Here is a 23,064-nt window from a genome sequence, read left to right on the forward strand (position 1 = left end):
AGTGATGGCGACTCCACCACCTCCTCGGGCAGCCCATGCCAAAGGGCAATCACTCTCTCTGGGTAAAACTTCCTCCTGACCTCCAGCCTGAACTTCCCCTGGCACAGCCTGAGACTGTGTCCTCTTGTTCTGGTGCTGGTTGCCTGGGAGAAGAGACCAACCTCTGCCTGTTTACAACCTCCCTTCAGGTAGTTGTAGACAGCAATAACATCACCCCTGAGTCTCCTCTTCTCCAGGCTAAGCAACCCCAGCTCCCTCAGTCTCTCCTCATAGGACTGTGTTCCAAGCCCCTCACCAACTTTGTTGCCCTTCTCTGGACTCGTTCCATCAAGTCAACATCCTTCCTAAACTGAGGGGCCCAGAACTGGACACAGTACTCGAGGTGTGGTCTAACTAGTGCAGTGTACAGGGGCAGAACCCTTTGGCTGGTTACTTCAAGGAGAAACAAAGAACATTGTGTGTGTCACATGCATGTCTCAGTTCATATCAACAAAGAATAACACAGAAAAGACTGTTTCTTTGTTCCACTTTTTGGAGAAAAGATTTGTCCCTAAACAAATGAGTACTAATGATGCCCCCACTTTCCTTCATTGTAGAATCATAGAATTGTCAGAGTCACAAGGGATCTCAAGGATAATCTAGTTCCAACCCCCCTGCCATGGGCAGGGACAGCTCACATTAGATCAGGCTGCTCACAGCCACATCCCACTCAGCCTTAACCTCCAGGGATGAGGCTTCTACCACCTCCCTGAGCAACCTGTTCTAGTGTCTCACAACCCTCATGGGGAAGCAGATAAACAGGTAAGACGTCTCCTCTAGAGCAGTGTAGCCCACATCCCACTGATCCAACATCAGTTCTCACACAGGGAATTTCTCCTTTGATTTCTTGCAGAAAAGCCAGAAGCATTCAGGCTCCATCTGATTTGGGTACTCTAGCAGGCTGTAATATCTATGCCCCTCAGAAGCATTACCCAGTCTTACCTTCCCTCTCAAACTGTGTGACATATCTCACAGATATTAAGAAATGCAAATGGAGACCTCCAATAACTAAATTAAAAAGGCAGTGTTGACAATATACAATGTATTACAAGTGCTACTTCATTTATATCCCCATTAGGGACTACTTTGTATCTCAGCTCTTAACAGGCCATTTCACATAACCTTATCTTAAAAATATTTGCAGATGTTCCACTCAAGCAAAAGGGATTTGGAAGCAGTAAAATTTCTCAAGCTGGGAAGACACCATCCCAATTTTTGGAAAGACAGACTACTGTGTACATGATTTGTCACACGGTCCAGGAAGGAAATCCAGCAGAGTCATGAGAAGAACATGATTGAAAAGACACTATCCCATTCAGCATACAAGATTATAGATCCCCTTCCTAACCACACTCAGATCACAGTATCACAGTATAACTTAGGTTGGAAAGGACCTCGAGGATCATCGAGTCCAACCTATCAACACAGACCCCATGACCAGACCATGGCACCAAGTGCCACATCCAATCCCCTCTTGAACGCCTCCAGGGACGGCGACTCCACCACCTCCCTGGGCAACCCGTTCCAATGACGAAAGACTCGCTCGGTGAAGAACTTTCTCCTCACCTCGAGTCTAAACCTCCCCTGGCGCAGCTTGAGACTGTGTCCTCTTGTTCTGGTGCTGGTTGCCTGGGAGAAGAGACCAACCCCTTCCCGGCTACAACCACCTTTCAGGTAGTTGTAGAGAGCAATGAGGTCTCCCCTGAGCCTCCACTTCTCCAGGCTAAACAATCCCAGCTCCCTCAGCCTCTCCTCATAGGGCTTGTATTCAAGGCCTCTCACCAGCCTTGTTGCCCTTCTCTGGACACCTTCAAGTCTTCCAATGTCCTTCTTAAACTGAGGAGCCCAGAACTGGACACAGGACTCGAGGTGCGACCTAACCAAAGCAGAGTATAGGGGCACAATGACCTCCTTGCTCCTGCTGGCCACACTGTTCCTAATGCAGGCCAGATGTTGACTGGAATGAAACATCATAGAACCATACACTTGTTTTGGCTGGGAAAGACCTTTAAGAGCACCGAGTCAAACTGTTCACCCAACACTGCCAAGTCCACTACTAAACCACGCCCCTCATCACCACATCTTGTAATCACCTCCAGGGACTGTGACTCCACCACCTCCCTGGGCAGCCTGTCCCAAGGCCTGACCGCTCTTTCAGAATAGAAACTGTTCCTAACATCCAATGTGAACCTCCCTGGCATGACTTGAGACCACTTGCTCTTCTCCTATCACTTGTTACCTGGGAGGAGAGACCAACATTCACCTTTCCACAACCTCCTTTCAGGTAGTTTTAGAGAAGGTTAATGTTTGTAAGAATGACAAGAGAGCAATATGAAGCACATGTGATTGATTGTTCTTGGTGATAGTTGGAGCACTTCAACACCTGACATGAAAAAAAATCCAAATACACTACAAAAAAAGGCAACTTCTCTGTCTAATCTTTCTGTTTTGTAGCAAAACATAAATCAAAGTAACCTTGCACCAGAGCTGCCTTTCCCACTGATTTCCATCAGGGCAGAACCCTACCTTTTAGGCTTACACAAGGCACAGCTTCACAGTCTTGTTTAGCAAAGCTGACTAAGAAATTGTGCCTAAAGGATAGGAGGCTGAGAATAACAGATGGCCACATCCTCTTCTTCAGGCAGACATTAGAGACCGCTTCTAAAATGGATCACAGACAAAGTGGGAGAAATAAACTCAAGGCTGTTGTTTCTAAACTTTGCTCACTTTGTAGCACTGGTCAAAAACAGCCCAAGACAATAATGTGTTGGCACTGGTTCTTACAGCATGAGAAGAGCAGGGTTGTCACCTCTCAAACTTGCTCACCTGCGAAGTCAATGAGAAATAGCACCTCAGAGTAGGGCAAAAAGAAAAGACAAAAAGACTATTCCATTTTGTGGGATCACAATTCCCTATTAAGTGTGCTTTGAGGGGGGAAAAATGCTTTACAGCACTTTTGTGCTGACAGTTGCTGGACAGGAGCATTTGTTATTCTGAGCACCCTGCCTCTCTTTACCAAAAGAATCCTCAAAACCAAGGTAACTGGAACTAAATCAGTAAAGACATGTAGGAAACGATTTGAAATGTACAATCCCACGTAGGTGCAGCATTTGGAGCACATGGCTTACTTTATCAAAGCAGCAGAGCAAGCAAAGCAAGAAGTTTAGAGTTCTTCATGTTGGTGAGCATCAGCAATAAACTGTGATCAGCTGGGATGTCATCACTGAAACACACAAATCTGCTTGATGCCCATTTGGAACTCACTTTCTGCCCTCATTTTTGTTTCCAAACAAGATTAGCTCCCAAATCATAACATTTCTTTCAGAAGGTCAAGTTCATTTTTGACTTATTTGATGTTTTCTCTCTTTTGCAGTTCCATGCACCTCAACAACCTATCAAAATTAAGGCATTTCTAATCATCATCAGGAACAGTGTGGCCAGCAGGAGCAGGGAAGTCATTCTGCCCCTGTACACTGTACTGGTTAGGCCGTACCTTGAGTCCTGTGTCCAGTTCTGGGCCCCTCAGTTTAGGAAGGAGGTTGACTTGCTGGAGCATGTCCAGAGAAGGGCAACGAAGTTGGTGAGGGGTTTGGAACACAAGCCCTATGAGGAGAGGCTGAGGGAGCTGGGGTTGCTTAGCCTGGAGAAGAGGAGACTCAGGGGTGACCTTATTGCTCTCTACAACTACCTGAAGGGAGGTTGTAGACAGGTGGATGTTGGTCTCTTCTCCCAGGCAGCCAGCACCAGAACAAGAGGACACAGTCTCAGGCTGTGCCAGGGGAGGTTTAGGCTGGAGGTTAGTAAGAAGTTCTATACAGACAGAGTGATTGCCCATTGGAATGTGCTGCTTGGGGCAGTGGTGGAGTCACCATCATTGGAGGTGTTCAGGAGGAGACTTGATGGGGTGCTTGGTGCTGTGGTTTAGTTGTTTAGGTGGGCTGGATTGGTTGATAGGTTGGACACGATGATCTTGAAGGTCTCTTCCAACCTGGCCTATTCTATTCTATCCCAAATTCAAAGTAAAGTGACCCTGGTTTGGCTTACTACAGAAAAATCTATCCAAAGCATCCCACAAAATACTCCTCTCCCAGCAAGTCCATCATTCTTCAAGCTTGTACAAAGTAAAAGTTGCCACACTCTAGTCTCCTATAAGGCCCTCCATAGGCATAATTTCCCATACCAATACACAACTGCCAGCAGCAGGAACTAAAGCAGAGATACTCCCAACCCCCCCTCGAACCTAGTAAATGAAAGAGAAAGGAGCAAAAAAAGTAATGAATCTTTTAAACTGTGTCTTCCAATCATTGACAGTTCACTTGAGAAAGTGAACACTAAGCTGGAAGCTGCCCCAATCTGAATTTATATTTAAAGACACCAGTCAGTAAGAAGTACACTCACAGCATGACTTAAGAAAAGTGAGCAGGACCCAGGCAAAGCAACTTTACAATCTGGGACCATGAGTGGAGTCTGTGTTTATCACTACAATTAATCTAGGTGAAAGCTGGAACAAAGATTAAACCTCTTCCCATTTAAAATTGCCAGCCTCATGTTAAAATGTCATTTCTGTCAGTATATTAAGAGAAAATGAAGCTTTCCAAAATGAGCTTTAGAATAGAATAGAATTAACCAGGTTGGATCTTTGAGATCATCAAGTCCAACCTATCACCCAATACCATCTAATCAACTAAGCCATGGCACCAAGTGCCTCATCCAGGCTCTTTTTAAACACCTCCAGTGACGGTGAATCCGCCACCTCCCTGGGCAGCACATTCCAATGTCCAATCTCTCTTTCTATGAATAATTACCTCCTAACATCCAGCCTAAGCCTCCCCTGGCACAGTTTGAAACTGTATCCTCTTGTTCTGTTGGTGGCTGCCTGCGGGAAGAGACCAAACCCCACCTGGCTACAACTTCCCTTCCGGTAGTTGTGGACAGCAATAAGGTCTCCCCTGTGTTTCTGCTTATCACAGCAGTGATGATTCAGTGTGAAGAAGTTTTACCTTGTTACAGAATACAAATGCAACTTGTATAGCATCATTTCAAATACTAACTTGCTGCAAAAAGAACATGGGAAAGTGTAGATGTGAATTCAGAAATACAAAGCAGTGAAAAATGGTATCTCCTGAAGTTAAATTAACTGAGCAATAATTCACTGTGGCAACACTTTAGCAGCTTTGCCAGTCAGCCTATCAGTTGTGAAAGCTGGAGGGGGAGGGAAGGAGGGAAGGAGAGATATTGCACCAAGTGAAAATTAAAGCCTTCTCTTGTAAAAGTCAATACATCATCTTAAGCTAGAAAAAATGGTCCCTAAACATCCGTAACTACAATCAGTAATTGTCATTAAAAGCTCTCATTATACAGGGTAAGTGTAATTAGACCATCCTGCCCGCACAGGGTGCAGCACACAGAGCATGCTAGAAGGATTCATAAATTAGTGCCAAATCAGCCTCATTCCCACCTACCCCACAATCTGCTGCAAAAGAGAAAAATTGTGTTTACACACATCGGGGCAAAGCCCACTGGCCTCTACAAAATTAGCCTAAAAATGAAATGCAGTTATTTGAGGGACTCCCTATTTCATTACGTGTCTTCGGAATAAAGGGATAAAGTTTGCCATCAATAACGCTGAACATATCTGCTGAACCCCGCAGATTCCAGGGCATTAATAATTTAAATCCTTGTGGGAATTTTGTCATGGTGGAGATAGGACTTGTCTGCAAACGGAGCTCAGGGGATGTTCAATATGATCTATTCTGGTATACACACACAATTGCTACATTTATCATGATGCAGAGGAAGAGAACGCTTCATTTCTAAGGATTTCAGGACGGCTTCCTCTGTAATTCACACCCTACAACCTCTGAGTGTTTCTAATAAAAAAATTCCAGGCTCTAAAAAGATACTGTCATAAGAATTCTACTGCAAAGGTTCCTGAGTAATAGAGATGGGGAGAAAAGAAATGTACAGCAGTGTTCAACACATTATAAAACGGGATGGGAAGTCAGCAGGCTGGCTCCTGGTAGCAGTGCTGTCTCTGCAAGATGCACTGGAAGCACAGAGGCTGTATGAGATTATGGCCTAAGCAGATGAAGCTGCATGCTTGACTCAAATATTCACACTCCTCAGTGCAATTCTAACAGCTCTGTATGGAAAACAGGCAGTTATGGGCACCAGGGAAAAATCCCCTTTTGCACATGCCAAGGGCAAGCAGAAAACACACCTCCTTTTGAGGTGCTGGTGCTACTGGTGTAATACAGACTAAATCCAGGCACCTGTGCAATAGCTAATGTAAGGCAACTCCAGCTATAGACACATTTATGCTGTAACAAGCGCATTTCATAGTACCATAGTATCATTCAGGGTTGGAAGGGACCACAAGAATCATCTAGTTCCAACCCCCCTGCCATGGGCAGGGACACCCCACACTAGATCAGGCTGCCCAGAGCCTCATCCAGCCTAGGCTTAAACACCTCCAGGGATGGGGCCTCAACCACCTCCCTGGACAACCCATGCCAGGGCTTCACCACTCTCATAGGGAAGAACCTCCTCCTCCCCTCCAGCCTGAATCTCCCCACCTCCAGCTTCATTCCATTCCCCCTAGTCCTATCACTACCTGAGATCCTGAGCAGTCCCTCCCCAGCCTTCCTGTAGCTCCCGTCAGATACTGGAAGGCCACAATGAGGTCACCTGGGAGCCTTCTCTTCTGCAGACTGAACAGCCCCAATTCCTTCAGTCTGTCCTCACAGGAGAGGTGCTCCAGCCCTCTGATCATCCTCCTGGCCCTTCTCTGGACACGCTCCAGCACCTCCACATCCCTCTTGTAATAGGGGCTCCAGAACTGGACACACTACTCTAATTCATCATCATAAAGGTGTTTTCCAACCAAAATGATTCTACAGCAGTTTTCCACATTTTCTTCTGGAATAGAAGCAGGGTCAAAGAGACTTCAAAACAATTAGGCAAGCAAATCCATCCTTTTATAACCAAGCCCTACTTCTTAGAACATAATCTTCAGAAAAAACTATCAAAATTTTCTGCCCATATGCTTTTAATACATCCACACTGCACCTTCACTGTGCCAGGCATGCACAACCCAGTGCAGACTACAGCTCCCAAGTGGCACAGGCACCAACACTCCAGTACAAAGCCCAGGTACTAGAGAAGCTAATGCTGCACTTATAACCCCAAGAAAGTACCAAAATATTTCTTTGATTTGTTAAATCTCCACTGAAATAATATTTCAGTCAATAAATCAGGGATCTACTGGACAGAGTCAGTCCAAGGGAGAGCTACGAGGATGCTTAAGGGACTTGAAAGTCTCTCCTATGAAGAAAGGCTGAGAGACCTGGGGCTGGTCACTCTGGAGAAGAGAAGGCTGAGAGGGGAGCTTAATAATGTCTGTAAACATCTGAGGGGTGGGTGCCAACATGATGGTACCAGGCTCTTTTTGGTGGTACTCAGTGATAGAACAAGGAACAAGAGGTATAAGCTGGAACACATGCTTCAGCATGAGGAGAAACTTCTCTATGGTGAGGGTGCTGGAGCAGGCTGCCCAGAAAGGTTGTGGAGTCTCCTCCTCTGTCTATGGGTAGAGATGCATGGAAAACAGTGAAACATTTGAGGTTTTTATGTTCTTCTTAAGGAAAAAATAAATACATGCAAAAGACTTGCAACCATCTATAGCTTTTGCAAGTTTCAAACTACTTTCTTTGCCAGCTGCACGCTGCCAACCTTCCAGGAAGCACTGGATAGACACTTGAATATCTGTTCCCCTCACCACAACCAAGGTTTCTCAACCACGTACAGGATGTTTGCAGATTATGGACTAGCTATTCCAGGCAAAGATGCCAATGCAAACACCACACCCCAAGTGCTGATGAACAACACAATAGTGTCTATTTCAATAAAAAGCAGGTCTTTCATGAGCCAGCAGATCCAGAGACTACTGACTAAGATAAAATCCTGTCAAAGCTGTATCATAGTATCATTCAGGGTTGGAAGTGACCACAAGGATCATCTAGTTCCAATCCCCCTGCCATGGGCAGGGACACCCCACACTAGATCAGGCTGCCCAGAGCCTCATCCAGCCTGAGCTTAAACACCTCCAGGGATGGGGCCTCGACCACCTCCCTGGACAACCCATTCCAGGGTTTCACCACTCTCATGGGGAAGAACTTCCTCCTCCCCTCCAGCCTGAATCTCCCCACCTCCAGCTTCATTCCATTCCCCCTAGTCCTATCACTACTGTCATTCCCTCGCAGTCATTCAAGGTGATGGATGACAGCATCACGTTCCTGTTACTGTCTCCCCTCCTAGCCAGTTGTTAGAGCATTGTGAGGATCCTACCACTTTCTTCTCACAACAGTCCAGAGTGAGAAGAAAACTGACTGTCCCTCATGTTGAACCTCAGTACTGCTCCTCACTTTAGGAGAGTCTAACTCCAAATCCACTTCTGATTCTAATTTATCTGAGAATTAGTCTTTCTACAGATTGATTACTAGCTCCAGGCACCTGATAAGTCATGACAAAATTAAATTCACAGACTAGTACAGTTTATTAGCAGGTTACTGAGTTGCTGTAAGAAAAGAAAACATCATCATCCCTCTCTCAATGCCTTCCTACCAAAACCCTAACAAGCTTCACACCTCCCACACCAGCAAGGCAGCTGTGTAGCATGCAGCATGATGTCCACACAAAGCCCTGTGAAGTGCAGAAAATGATGACTTTATGCCACTCTCACAGGAGTGTGCTGCAGGAGCAGCCACAATTTTCCCAGCATCTGTGGATTGGTACAGCAACACCACTCACATTCAGCCTCCTTCATTTATAGAAGCGGTATTTACCCATGACTGTGTGACTGCACTGCGTGTTCCTGTAAAACACCTCATTGGCAAATAAACTTATAGTATGGGCACAAACATATAGCTGCATTATGCACTTCCTCTCCCCAGCAAAACTTGCCCAATAAAACAAATTCTATTAGGTGCTCACCACGCACTGTTACAAAGATTACAAGGGGGAAAAGCCATCATGAAGGCACAAGGACCTTCTCCCTCCCTAACTGCTGCACTATCTCACACAATCAACATCAATAATTTAGCTATCTGAAACTCCACATGTGCCCAACACTGCAAGCAGACCAGTGGCATTTTCACTTCAAATTTATATAGTCTTTAGTCAGTACACTTAATCTGCATTTCTAACACCTGCTTCAGTCGGCTGTGAAGTGCAATGTTATCTATAAAATTTTCTTTCATCTTTGTACTGTCCATCTAGCCCCCCCCAAAAAAAATTATGATGGAGGATAATTATTTGACTTTTAAAAGGATATGAAACTTTTCACAGGGTTTTTGATCATTTCTTGAAAGACATGCTTGTATATTTGACAGTCCATTTTATTAAGAGGTTTGAGGGCTTGGTTTCCCCCTTCCCCCCGCCCCAGAACCCTGGGCTTTCACATTATTCATGTAATCTAATCCTAGGTAATATATTTCTCCTTCAAATAGTTAACAGTCACTTTCCATGCAGTAGTAAAAATGGGGGAAAAAATCCAGAATCCAACGGCATGAGATTGAACACATCCAAGTGCCGGGTTCTGCACATTGGCCACAGCAACCCCATGCAGCGCTACAGGCTGAGAGCAGCCAGGCAGAGAGGGACCTGGGGGTGCTGGTTGATGGTAGGCTGAACATGAGCCTGCAGTGTGCCCAGGCAGCCAAGAGGGCCAATGGCATCCTGGCCTGCATCAGGAACAGTGTGGCCAGCAGGAGCAGGGAGGTCATTCTGCCCCTGTACACTGCACTGGTTAGGCCACACCTGGAGTCCTGTGTCCAGCTCTGGGCTCCTCAGTTTAGGAAGGATGTTGACTTGCTGGAACATGTCCAGAGAAGGGCAATGAAGTTGGTGAGGGGTTTGGAACACAAGCCCTATGAAGAGAGGCTGAGGGAGCTGGGGTTGCTTAGCCTGGAGCAGAGGAGACTCAGGGGTGACCTCATTGCTCTCTACAACTACCTGAAGGGAGGTTGTAGACAGGCAGATGTTGGTCTCTTCTCCCAGGCAGCCAGCACCAGAACAAGAGGACACAGTCTCAGGCTGCGCCAGGGGAGGTTTAGGCTGGAGGTGAGGAGGAAGTTCTACACAGAGAGAGTGATTGCCCATTGGAATGGGCTGCCCGAGGAGGTGGTGGAGGTGTTCAGAAGGAGACTTGATGGGGTGCTTGGTTGCATGGTTTAGTTGGTTGGGTGGTGTTGGGTGATAGGTTGGATGCGATGATCTTGAAGGTCTCTTCCAACCTGGTTTATTCTATTCTAAGCAACAAGGCACAAGGTGTGCACTTGCAGGCTATTAGTACATGCCTCAAATGCACCGGGAGCAGGAAGCTGGAATGACTTTTCCACTCAGGTAGGCAGCAATGCAAGGACCTCTCTCATGGCACAAAGCACATAAAGAGTACACAGAGGGGGCAAAACCATGCACAGCTTTCATTCAGTGGATTTACATCAGGAAAAAAAGCTGTTCCCAGTCATGCACAGTCTTGGTCAAGTTGACCACCAAAAGAATAAAGGGATCCAGTCGCACAGAATCACCAAAGTTGGCAGAGACCTCAAAGATCATCAAGCCCAACCTGTCATCACAGACCTCATGATTACTAAACCATGGCAACCAAGTGCCACATCCAATCCCCTCTTGAACACCTCCAGGGATGGGGACTCCACCACCTCCCTAGGCAGCTCATTCCAATGGCTAACAACTCTCTCTGGGAAGAACTTTCTCCTCACCTCCAGCCTAAACCTTCCCTGGCACAGCTTGAGACTATGTCCTCTTGTTCTGGTGCTGATTGCCTGGGAGAAGAGACCAACCCCCAGCTGGCTACAACCTCCCTTCAGGTAGTTGCAATGAGGTCTCCCCTGAGCCTCCTCTTCTCCAGGCTAAACAACCCCAGCTCCCTCAGCCTCTCCTCATAGGTCTTATGCACAAGGCCTCTCACCAGCATTGTTGCCTTTTTAAAACAATTTACTTATCATTACAGGAAAATAACCAGGGGTAAGTAGGTGAAGAATTGGGGTGAAAGAGGAGGGAATAAGATGCTGGGAGCTGCATTTGCTCACATCCTGCCGGAAAGGTGATAAACTGTATGAGCAAGCAGGATCCTGAAGGCAGGCAAAGGAATCATCTCCAAGATGTTTTGGGTTTTGTTGAGGTGGGGTTTTGGGGCTTGTTTAGTTTGGGGTTTAGGTTTTTTTTGTTTCACCTAAAATCAAAATGAAAGATCTATTCCACTGCCAGAAGAGGGTTAAATGAGGCCAGGTAATGTCAGACCATTAATTAAACCATTTCTCCCCCTCCTTCACAATAACCCACCTTTCCAAATATGTGCTATTAAGGATAAAAGCTGAAGGTTGTTATCATACTTTGAAAGAAGCTACGGGAAAACAACAATGAAAAGGGTGCCTCAGCAGCAACACAAGTGCAGCCACTGAGAAAAAAGTCCTGAACTGCTACTGTCTCATACAGAAGGGCCACTATAGTTTCCCAAAACTGCCTTTTAAAGGGCTAACAATATACACACAATTTTCCAAAGGAAGCTCCAGTTTTGAGAAGGCTTCCTTGCCTTCCTTGCTAGTCGAGTTAAAGGCTTTGTGAAGGCTTGTGACCTAACCTCTGGCACTTCCATTAAGACAGTATTTGTCACCCTGACAGCAAGGGCAACGGTTTCCAGACGCTCAGCTCATAGTAATAATGATGTCCCTCTTGATTTTACCCCAGGAGAATGTAGAGCTGCCAAGTTTTCAAGAGGTTTTGCAAGGTCTGATAGAGAACCACCATAGGAAAGAGACATCGAAATCCGGGCAGCGCTTTAACCTGTTCTGGGCTATAAACCCAAGAAGCTTGATGAATTAATGTGGGATATTTTTCCTTCCCTGAAAATAAACTTAAGGAGAAGGTGGCATGCATGGAACAACACAACACTGGTACCGCTGTTTGTAGAGGGACACCACAAAGCACGCATACTATCATCTTGAATTCAGCTCTTGCTAGCTGCTGAATCCACATTTGGTGGACACGGGAGGAGAAAGAGCCCCATGCTCCATTATGGATTACTGAGTCCATGATGGTTAACTCCTCAAGTTTACCAGATGGTTTTTTACAACAAATACAGACACCAGGTGAAACAGCTCCTCATTGCAGCAGAACCAGCTCAAAGAGCCAGTGAAGCACAAGACAGGGGTTTAAATGCCCCTTTTCCAAAGGAAGGGATGACACATGGGTTTGATGGGTGGACCACTAGATGGATAAGGAACTGGCTTGATGGCCGCACCCAAAGAGTGGCTGTCAATGGCTCCATGTCCCAGTGGAGGCCAGGGACAAGCAGAGTCCCTCAGGGATCAGTCCTGGGACCAGGCTTGTTCAACATCTTAGTGGGTGCCATGGACAGTGGCACTGAGTGCACCCTCAGCAGGTTTGCTGATGACACCAAGCTGTGTGGTGCAGCAGACAGCTGGAGGGAAGGGAGGCCATCCAGAGGGACCTGGACAGGCTGGAGAGGTGGGCACAAGCCAACCTCATGAGGTTCAACAAGACCAAGTGCAGGGTCCTGCATCTGGGTGGAGGCAATCCCAGGCACAAATCCAGGCTGGGCAGGGACTGGCTGGAAAGCAGCCCTGAGGAGAGAGACTTGGGAGGACAAGAAGCTCAACAAGAGCTCTCAGTGTGCACTTGCAGCCCACAAAGCCAATCAGATCCTGGGCTGCATCAGGAGAAGTGTGGCCAGCAGGGCAAGGGAGGTGATTCTCCCCCTCTGCTCAGCTCTGCTGAGACCCCACCTGGAGTACTGCCTCCAGTTCTGGAGCCCCTATTACAAGAGGGATATGGAGGTGCTGGAAGGTGTCCAGAGAAGGGCCAGGAGGATGAGCAGAGGGCTGGAGCTGCTCTGCTCTGAGGACAGACTGAAGAAGTTGGGGCTGTTCAGTCTGGAGAAGAGAAGGCTCCCAGGTGACCTAATTGTGGCCTTCCAGTATCTGAAGGGGGCTACAAGAAGGCTGGGGAGGGACTGCTCAGGATCTCAGGTAGTGATAGGACTAGGGGGATTGGAATGAAGCTGGAGGTGGGGAGATTCAGGCTGGAGGGGAGGAGGAAGTTCTTCCCCATGAGAGTGGTGAAGCCCTGGAATGGGCTGTCCAGGGAGGTGGTTGAGGCCCTGTCCCTGGAGGTGTGTAAGACCAGGCTGGATGAGGCTCTGGCCAGCCTGATCTAGTGTGGGGTGTCCCTGCCCATGGCAGGGGGGTTGGAACTAGATGATCCTTGTGGTCCCTTCCAACCCTGCCTGATACTATGATACTTCCCTCCACTCCCTCACACCCAACCACACATTTTTCTCAGGCAGGTGACGAAAAGCTGCAGCCCAGACAAAAGGATCATTGCTCCATTTTAACAGCCAGCTAAAACTTTGGGGGAGAACATTAACAGCAGATTCTAAAAACATTTTCATTTCCTTTTGATGAATTTTTAAAAGAGAGGGAGAAAATTATATATTTTGTGCAATGCCAAATCTTTCTGCAGGGAACATTTACCCTTAAATCAGGCCAAATGACTACATGTTTGTGTACAACCAGAGCCCTAGAGGAATGCAGTTATGCTGCTTCTAGTATTAAAAGATACTACAGAGAGGGCAAAATAAAAACCAAATTAGCTTTCATAGGGCCTCCCTTCCCAATTTCTCCTTTATGCACCAACCTACCTAATGTAATGAACCGAACATTTGCTTCCCACAGACACAGCTTACAACCTGTGAGAGGTTTGAAATGTTCCACAAAGAAACTATTCAAAGTTTTGTAGTGCAAATTTTCACCTTATTTTTTTTTGACAAACCATGCAAATATTTCTCCAAGTATCTGACAGAAAGAAATAGGGCAGCTTTGCAATGCACTGACTTGTAAAAACTGATTTCCAGTACTAGTGTTATGACATCAGCCCAGGATACAGACTTCAGTGACTTAACTGGAAGTCAGACACCTCAAGCTTACAACAGAAGCAGGGGTTATTTCCTCCTGGTAATTTTACTTTGCCTTGGAGTAAAAATGCAGGGAAATGTTGCAGAACAGGGACAAGAAGGCACCATGAATTGGTACCAGGACCTTTTCATAGTATCATAGTATCAGTCAGGGTTGGAAGGGACCACAAGGATCAGCTAGTTCCAACCCCCCTGCCATGGGCAGGGACACCCCACACTACAGCAGGCTGCCCAGAGCTTCATCCAGACTGGGCTTAAACACCTCCAGGGACGGGGCCTCAACCACCTCCCTGGACAACCCATTCCAGGGCTTCACCACTCTCATGGGGAAGAAATTCCTCCTCATGTCCAGTCTGAATCCCCGCACCTCCAGCTTCATTCCATTCCCCCTAGTCCTATCACTACCTGAGATCCTCAAAAGTCCCTCCCCAGCCTTCCTGTAGGCCCCCTTCAGATACTGGAAGGCCACAATGAGGTCACCTGGGAGCCTTCTCTTCTCCAGACTGAACAGCCCCAACTCCTTCAGTCTGTCCTCACAGGAGAGGTGTTCCAGCCCTCTGATCATCCTCATGGCCCTTCTCTGGACACCTTCCAGCACCTCCAGATACCTCTTGTACTAGGGGCTCCAGAACTGGAGGCAGTACTCCAGGTGGAGTCTCACCAGAGTTGAATAGAGGGGGAGAATCACCTCCCTTGACCTGCTGGCCACAGGATCTGATTAGCTTTCTGGGCTGCAAGTGCACATTGAGAGCTCCTGTTGAGCATTTTGTCCACCAGCACTCCAAGTCTCTCTCCTCAGGGCTGCTTTCCAGTCAGTCCCTGCCCAGCCTGGATTTGTGCCTGGGATTTCCTCGACCCAGCTGCAGGACCCTGCCCTTGGTCTTGTTGAACCTCCTGAGGTTGGCTTGTGCCCACCTCTCCAGCCTGTCAAAGTCTCTCATGACTAGACCATGGTACCAAGTGCCACATCCAATCCCCTCTTGAACACCTCCAGGGATGGGGACTCCACCACCTCCCTGGGCAGCACATTCCAATGGCTAACAACTCTCTCTGGGAAGAACTTCCTCCTCACCTTGAGACTAAACTTCCCCTGGTACAGCTTGAGACTCTATCCTCTTGTTCTGGTGCTGGTTGCCTGGGAGAAGAGACCAACCTCTTCCTGGCTACAACCACCTTTCAGGTAGTTGTAGAGAGCAATGAGGTCACTCCTGAGCTTCCTCTTTTCCAGGCTAAACAATCCCAGCTCCCTCAGCCTCTCCTCATAGGGATTGTGCTCAAGGCCTCTCCCCAGCCTTGTTGCCCTTCTCTGGACACCTTCAAGTGTTTCGATGTCGTTCTTAAACTGAGGGGCCCAGAACTGGACACAGTACTCAAGGTGTGTCCTAACCAAAGCAGAGTACAGGGGCACAATGACCTCCCTGCTCCTGCTGGCCACACTGTTCCTAATGCAGGCTAGGATGATGTTGGCCTTCTTGGCCACCTGGGCACACTGCTGGCTCATGTTTTGGTGGCTGTCAATCAGCACCATTCGATTTCCATTAACAAGAGAGACGACTGCAGCACAGTCAGTCTGAGGGAACTTCCATTTCCACTTTCCCCACACTATGTGATCAGAAGAAATACAGCAGATCATAAAATGTAAGGTACTTGGAACGCCCAGGTTTAGCTCCTGAAACTTCATTCCCTCCTACTTTGCAATTCATAAATGACAGTCAGGCTGGAACAATAAAGCTGCTTGAACTCTCATGCTACCTCTCAGATTTGCAACGCCCCTGAATTTCCTCCAGCAATGGCCACTTCTACTGCTTATTTTACTAACTCAAGAAATGCCACTGCTCTGCACATACATCCTCAGCTATTTCTTTCTCTGAGAGCCTGTTACTCCTTGAAAACAGCAATGGTGAGGGAAAGGGATGGATGCAATGTACTGTCTTAAAAGCAGTCACCAGTCACTACGCCAAGGAAGAGCACTAGATGGGGTTGCTGACCAAAGAAGAAGGTGCAAGAAAAGAAACCTACCTACTCCTAGCTGTCATGAGAGGATGTGAAAGAAGGAGAACACCTAAATATATTTATCTTTTAAAAGACAGTAGTTAATTATTTTGGGGTGGCAAAGAGAATACACAGAGATACATTTGATGGCCTACTTACTGCTACTTTTAAACACGTTTTCTTTTTGGAAGAGCTGCCTGCTTGAGTCCCATAAGACTGAGGGAGATGAATTAAAAGCTCAGTAGCAAAAGCTAATGGGAACATGAGGAAAACTAAGAAGTCACTTTCCTCTTGGTTACTCCTCCTTCCTAACATTTAAGGGCAACAAAGTTGGTGAAGAGGCTTGGAACACAAGCCCTATGAGGAGAGACCGAGGGAGCTGGGGTTGCTTAGCCTGGAGAAGAGGAGACTCAGGGGAGACCTTATTGCTCTCTACAACTACCTGAAGGGAGGTTGTAGACAGACAGAGGTGGGTCTCTTCTCCCAGGCAACCAGCACCAGAACAAGAGGACACAGTCTCAAGCTGCACCAGGGGAGGTTTAGGCTGGAGGTTAGGAGGAAGTTCTATACAGAGAGAGTGATTGCCCATTGGAATGGGCTGCCCAGGAGATGGTGGGGTCACTATCACTGGAGATGTTCAGGAGGAGACTTGATGGGGTGCTTGGTGCCATGGGTTAGTTGATTAGGTGGTGTTGGATGATAGCTTGGACATGACGATATTAAAGGTCTCTTCCAACCTGGTTTATTCTATTCTATTTCAAAGATAACCAACAGCAGGACTGTTAATTGTTAGCTGGTTCTCAGACAGTCTGCACTGGCTGGCCATCTAAACCTTTCAGACTTCAATGGTCTTTTCATGTAACTGTGCCATCAGATGGACCCCACAATAGCTGTTAAAATACCCAGATTTCCAGTTATCCCCTTACCTGACTTCTCCCAGAGACCTGGAAGCAGGATCTCATTCACTTGTTAACTTTGTGACTCTTGCACTTTTATACCTACTCCTTTTTTACTGGTAGAGGAGTTCAGCATTACTCATAGACAAGCAGACTGTAAGAAACTGTACATCTGTTTGTAACTCTCACCCTCCCTGTCAGTCTGGCTGCTGGAGAGGCATGGGAGAGAGCATACTGGGATGGGTGCACATGCCTGGCCATCCCTCAAAATAATTATCTGTACCCAAGGCTGTTTCCTTAAGCTCAAACTAACAGCTCTCTATCACAGGGAGCTTTGTTACCCTGCCTTGCTTGAATATAAGCTAACTCAAACTAGGTGTGAAACTGAGCCTGCTATACACAGGAAGCATGAATACACAACAAGAGTGAAGAAAATGGTATTTGGTACATCTGGAACCAGCTGATGAAGCCCAGATTACATGATTGCAAGATTTCAGGTGAAGCTTGTAGAACCCAAAATGAGGATGCTAAGTAACAGCAAGAGAAGCAAGCACTGGCCACGATATAAGAGAAAGCGACAGTAAGGCAACTAAGTGGCTCCCAAGATTATTTAAATCCCATGGAATCCAAACTCTTCCTGCCAGGTATATAACAACTGGTCCAAAGACTCACTGCTGCTGAGCTCTGCCATCCCCTTGCACTCATGCAAAACGCCATCCTTCAAGGCTGAGGTGGCTTCCCATGTGGCTGATTAACAGGGAGAACCCGCTCAAGAGTTTGAGAACCAGCCGAATCCAACTGGGAGCACAGACCAGCAGCACCACTGTACTACTTCACAGGGGAAGAGGAGCCCACTTAACAAGAGAGCAGTGGCACACCATAAAGCATCTCCACTTTGAAATGAAACAAGACTGAATCTAGAATTCAGCACCTGTTGTGAACAGACTTCCTGACAAGGTTTTCTTGCAAACAGCTAGCACAGTAGAAAGGGAATCCCAGATGACTGCTCTGCCCCTTTTTCACTCTGCAAAGACACAATTAGAAGGGCACAAGAAGAGCATACAAACATTTGTCTGGCTTCAGAAAAATATTTACCATCTTTGTGCAAGAAAGAATTAAGCCAGATAAGGAGATTTATGCTAGAAATAAAAGTGATAACAAAAGAAACACCCCCCCAAAAAAAACCCTAAGCCATTCAACATCCATTAAGGTAAACCAAAGCAAATAAAATCCAGGCAATTGGTTATTTCCATACGGGTGGATTTCTTTAAATAGTAATGAAATCATTGCTAAAAAATCCATTGTTATTAAAATAAAAAAGTTGGCTCAGCCTACCAAAATTAGATTTGGAAGTTGCTGGTCATTCCCATAATTAAATCTGTGTCACAAATTTGCAAGAAAAATGGACACTATGACTAATGCATTTACTTGCTGCACTAGTGCTGTCAGGCTGTGTAAATCATTATGCCTGCTAAGGCAGAGCAGATAAGAATTCCATACATTTTCATTAACCAGCTAGGCTTTGTGTATGGGTGAGAAGCTAACTTTCATATTCCCTGCTAGCTGTAGCTTTCATTTGGAAGGCAATGTATATAAAAAAACCACACCATCAACCTCAATTTGTTTAGACAAGTGGCTGCTCCAAAATTTATTTGGGTTTTTGACCACTGTCAACAAGCTTCAAAAGATGGTCAGACAAAACCACAAAAGCATATACACACCTGATCTGGACAAAAGAGATCAAGGAAACAAGTGGTGGGCACTTGCAATAGGTTCTTCCCTTCAGACTGACTGAATTAGCCTGGACATGTGCCTTATTTCAACCTATTGACTTTAACAGAGGAAGTGAAGCTAAATCCAAGGCAGCATCAGGAGTCTCACCTAACAGTTCCATTTTCTGTCTGCCCTCTGCTCTGTTTTCTGAGGAGTTCAGTAGTCACCAGAGTAGAGACCTCCAAAAGCTCTTATTTCCTGTCACCACAGGAAATGGTTATAGCTTTTTGTTTAAGGTGAAGCCGATGGCTGCTCCCTTCACACTTTTTTCATAACCCCAAGGCACCAAAGAACCACACAACACAGACTCACATCGCAAGCTGGATGCTCATGCATTTCCAAGACCACTGGCTCAAGCAGAAAGGAAGTTAATTGAGAGGAGAAAGAGATTAGCCCAGACTGTTTCTAGTCTAGCAGTGCCAAGCATTTTGTGAAGACATCCTTTTCTTCTTCAAGCACTCTCCTACTTCCATGCATGTGGCATTGTATTGTCACAGCAAACTGAGCTTAGCTCTCAAGTGACCATGTGCCTCCACTTCAGTGTGCACACAGCCTCAATCATAGACTACCCCTTGGTGAACTTAACATCAAAGCAGCTGAGCCACCCAGGCAAGCACCACAGAACACCCATCAGCACAACATGTCTTGCAGTAGCCTGCCAAGGACAATAACAAGCATTATTTTTCTGTTGCAGCCCAACTTTTAGAAGTAGAATAGAAATTAGGGATTTTCATAGTATCATTCAGGGTTGGAAGGGACCACAAGGATCATCTAGTTCCAACCCCCCTGCCATGGGCAGGGACACCCCACACTAGATCAGGCCTGATCCACCTGAAACAATGATCCACCTGAAACAATGCTATGATAAAGCATACAAGGTTCAGAATCTCAACAGACCTGTATTTAAGATCCCAGACAATTTCTTTAGCCTTTAGGTGCAGAAGAATAGAATAGAATAGAATAGAATAGAATAGAATAGAATAGAATAGAATAGAATAGAATAGAATAGAATAGAATAGAATAGAATAGAATAGACCGGAAGAGACCTTCAAGATCATTGCGTCCAACCTATCATCCAACACCACCTAATCAACTAAACCATGCAACCAAGCACCCTGTCAAGTCTCCTTCTGAACACCTCCAGTGATGGCGATTCCATCACCTCCCTGGGCAAGTGAAAGCAGCTGTCTCAGCACCTTCTATCTCAGCAGATCTCAGCAGGCATTTGCAGGCTTTAGAGGAGCAACCCTGTTGCTAACCACCCACCCAGCATTAGCAAAAAATACTATCAGATTTTATTAAAGCCCCATTAAGAGGAAAAACTGAAATCACTGCTTATGCTCCACAATTACTGTAAAGCAAACTGTTTAAACGAGGGGAGGAGATAATGATATTAACTACCCAACTCACAGCAATCCTCTGTGGTACGAGTCTAAATATTCTCTTGGCTGAAATTTATGTTAATTGAATTCATCTAGCGTTAGTTATTACTAATCTAGCTACATAAAAACCACTTTTCTGTAACAATTAGTTCTTTAAAACACTGTGTTTTAATTAGACCTGGGACATTAGTACACTAAGTGTAAATATGTACAGAACCATCCCATGCACTGTTTTGCTTGAATACTTGTATCAGAATATGGGCTTTGGTGGAGTTTAAAAGGAATTTCTTTGCAGTTGGCTGGCAGATTCTTTACATCTCCCTGCCAGTGAAATCACCTTCAGATGATGAACCTAAGTGTATTTCAGCTAAAAATACTTGCCATTTCTGCATTTTGTTTATCACAACATGTGCCTTTTCATCTGAATAAGCTCATCCCAGCATCACTCTATGTCACTTTATGTCTTCCACAGATTATTTTAACTCAACTCCAAGGATCATTTCCTAGTCTTAACCAGAGGGGGGAAAAAAAAGGACAAGAAAAAGAGTTAAAAGCACAGCACATCTTTCAGCCCTTTTAAATCAGTTTGCTTCACACTATCATACACAGGCACTGGCCCACAGGGCATAATCTGAGAGCAGACAACACACTGTCCTTCTGGCTTTGTCAGGGTTGCAGCCTCCTGCCTACGTGCTACACGTTGTAAGACAAGGAACATAGCAAAAATGCAGCGAGAGAGTGCCAGATCACCTCCAAGACACATATATGGTTGTGGTCACAAAGGTGTGCAGTGACATCTATGCCTATCCACAGGCAGCACATCACCAGACACTGATAAGAAAAATGCACATGTGATACAGATTCAGTACCAATGAAAGACACAGGAAATAGGATCTTCACCTACAGCCAAGCCTGGCAGTTAGTTACTAATGTAAACTGATGGGTTTCCAAAACCAGCACCAGCACCCTCCATAACCTTCTCAGAAACAGGTTAATTATTTTCCTATTTGATAGAATAATTTTGACTTCAAACAACCATGCTTATCTATACACACATTTCATTTGTTCACTGAAAACCACATGCTAGTGACATGCAGGAGCCACTCAAAAGGCCACACAGAGAGACCTGCAGCAGTGTGACACTGCTGAACAGCACTGGCTGCTTGGTACACTTCCTGGCCCACTATCACCCCATTGCATTTTCACTCATATGGATCAGCATTTCCACTCCCTAACTGGGAAAGTCTGCAAGAGCAAAGCTATCAGTAAACATGTTTGTGAGTTACATGCTGTCCATACCTGCACATTCCCTGCACAGTCATGATTTCAAACCAGGATTTCACAATGGGCCCCTAAGTGTGTTTATGTATTTGTACCTTCAGAGTGGCCACTTTCTGGTTGGACTTTGATGATCTCGAAGGTCTTTCCCAACCTGCTTAATTCTGTATTCTGTATGATTTTATTTATTAAAAGATATAAATAAATCAATAATTAGGAAAACCAAAAAAACAGCCATCTGGTCTAGATGACCTTCAGGGGTTTTGAAAAGTCTTTCCCAGGAATTTTATTAACAAGAGTGTTTACTGCAATGCTGCTCTTGAGATTTCAGGGGGGAAAAAAAGGCAGCAAATAAAAAGTGAAATGAGATTATTATACATAAATGACACTTTCCCATAATCAGTACATGGAACCAAGATCAAAACCAAACCCAGGTTCATATGAACCCACAAACCAGCTCTGCTTCTTTAACTGAGGTTCCTTCTAAGAGCTACAAAGAGGTTCTAGAAATTAAAATATGTTTATGTTGCTTCACTAGGAGCAGCCATTGTTGTCAGATGCTTTGGGGCCTTAATTCTTATTTGAAGTCAAAAGACATTTTCCTAATGACAGCTGAACCGAGGCCTCTGGGTATTCAAGGAAACCTCCTGAGCCAAAAGCTAGGGACAGCAGAGAAAATGCCATGCACATACACAGGCTAAAGAGTTGCTCTAACACTGGGATTCCACAGCTTGAGGCAGACAGATCCTTCCTCCCACTGGAGGAGAGTACAATAGGTGACAAAAAGGAACAAGTGTTTAGAAATAGATATTTTCAGCACATGGATGCTCATCTATACCCACAAAACTTACAGCCAGCCTCCTAACTTTAACCTACTCCCTCAAAAGAGCAGCAGCACAATGCACAACTTCAAAATGCCATGCAAGTTTTTCCTCTTAGCAGTACACCTTTACACACTCAGAGGCCCAGACTCCAGCTTTTCACAAAACAAATACAGGGAGTTATTTGGTGCTTGCAATTTTAATTTCCTAATTTCAATTCTCCAGTCATTCATTCATTTTATCTATCACAGTCCTTTTCCTAGGGACACAAGCTTGGAATCACAAAGATATACTTAAAGAATGTACACATTTCAGTAAAGAAGGGAAAAATAAGTCAATTATTAGCTGCCTAAATAAAACAGGCACAGTAGCCTGCCTACGTATCATTTGCATTTCATATTCATTAATGTTTCTCTAAACAACACAGCAATAAAACAAACCTATTCCTCCTCTCTTCATAAATGTATTTCTTTACAGTGTCCTTTCTGAGCGTTTTAGACCACCACATCCAAAAACACTGTGCATGCTTTTCACAGCACTGGTTGTATTCCAGCTGGATTGATTGTTTTCCCATATCTAGCTATTTTAGTGTGCTCCTCAGAGACACTGCGTGGCTTCACTGACAGTGAAATATGCTAAACAAATGACAAGTCACTGAGTAAATTAGCATCTACTCTCTGATCAGCTGGGTCATGTTTTCTTTTCAAAACCCATGGCCTCTTGATAGAAAATAATGAGTATTTGATGGGCCTTATTAGAAAAATCAATATATTGATGCCCATGTCTGAAGCATCTGCATAAGAATAGATTCTGTTAACCCATTAAGGAGAAAATGAAGATGTGTTTACACGTTATTAATTTACCAGGAGTAC

At 45.4% G+C, this 23,064-nt stretch overlaps 1 protein-coding gene across 2 annotated transcripts in view; it reads right to left on the reverse strand.

The window, feature by feature from the left end:
- Positions 1 to 23,064, reverse strand: part of SLC10A7 (solute carrier family 10 member 7) — a 169,052-nt gene that overhangs the window by 90,122 nt on the left and 55,866 nt on the right. The window lies entirely within an intron of this gene.

This window comes from Melanerpes formicivorus, unplaced genomic scaffold, assembly GCF_026170545.1.
Source record: "Melanerpes formicivorus ecotype bairdi unplaced genomic scaffold, bMelFor1.0.p_v2 SCAF_27, whole genome shotgun sequence".
NCBI lineage: Eukaryota > Metazoa > Chordata > Aves > Piciformes > Picidae > Melanerpes > Melanerpes formicivorus.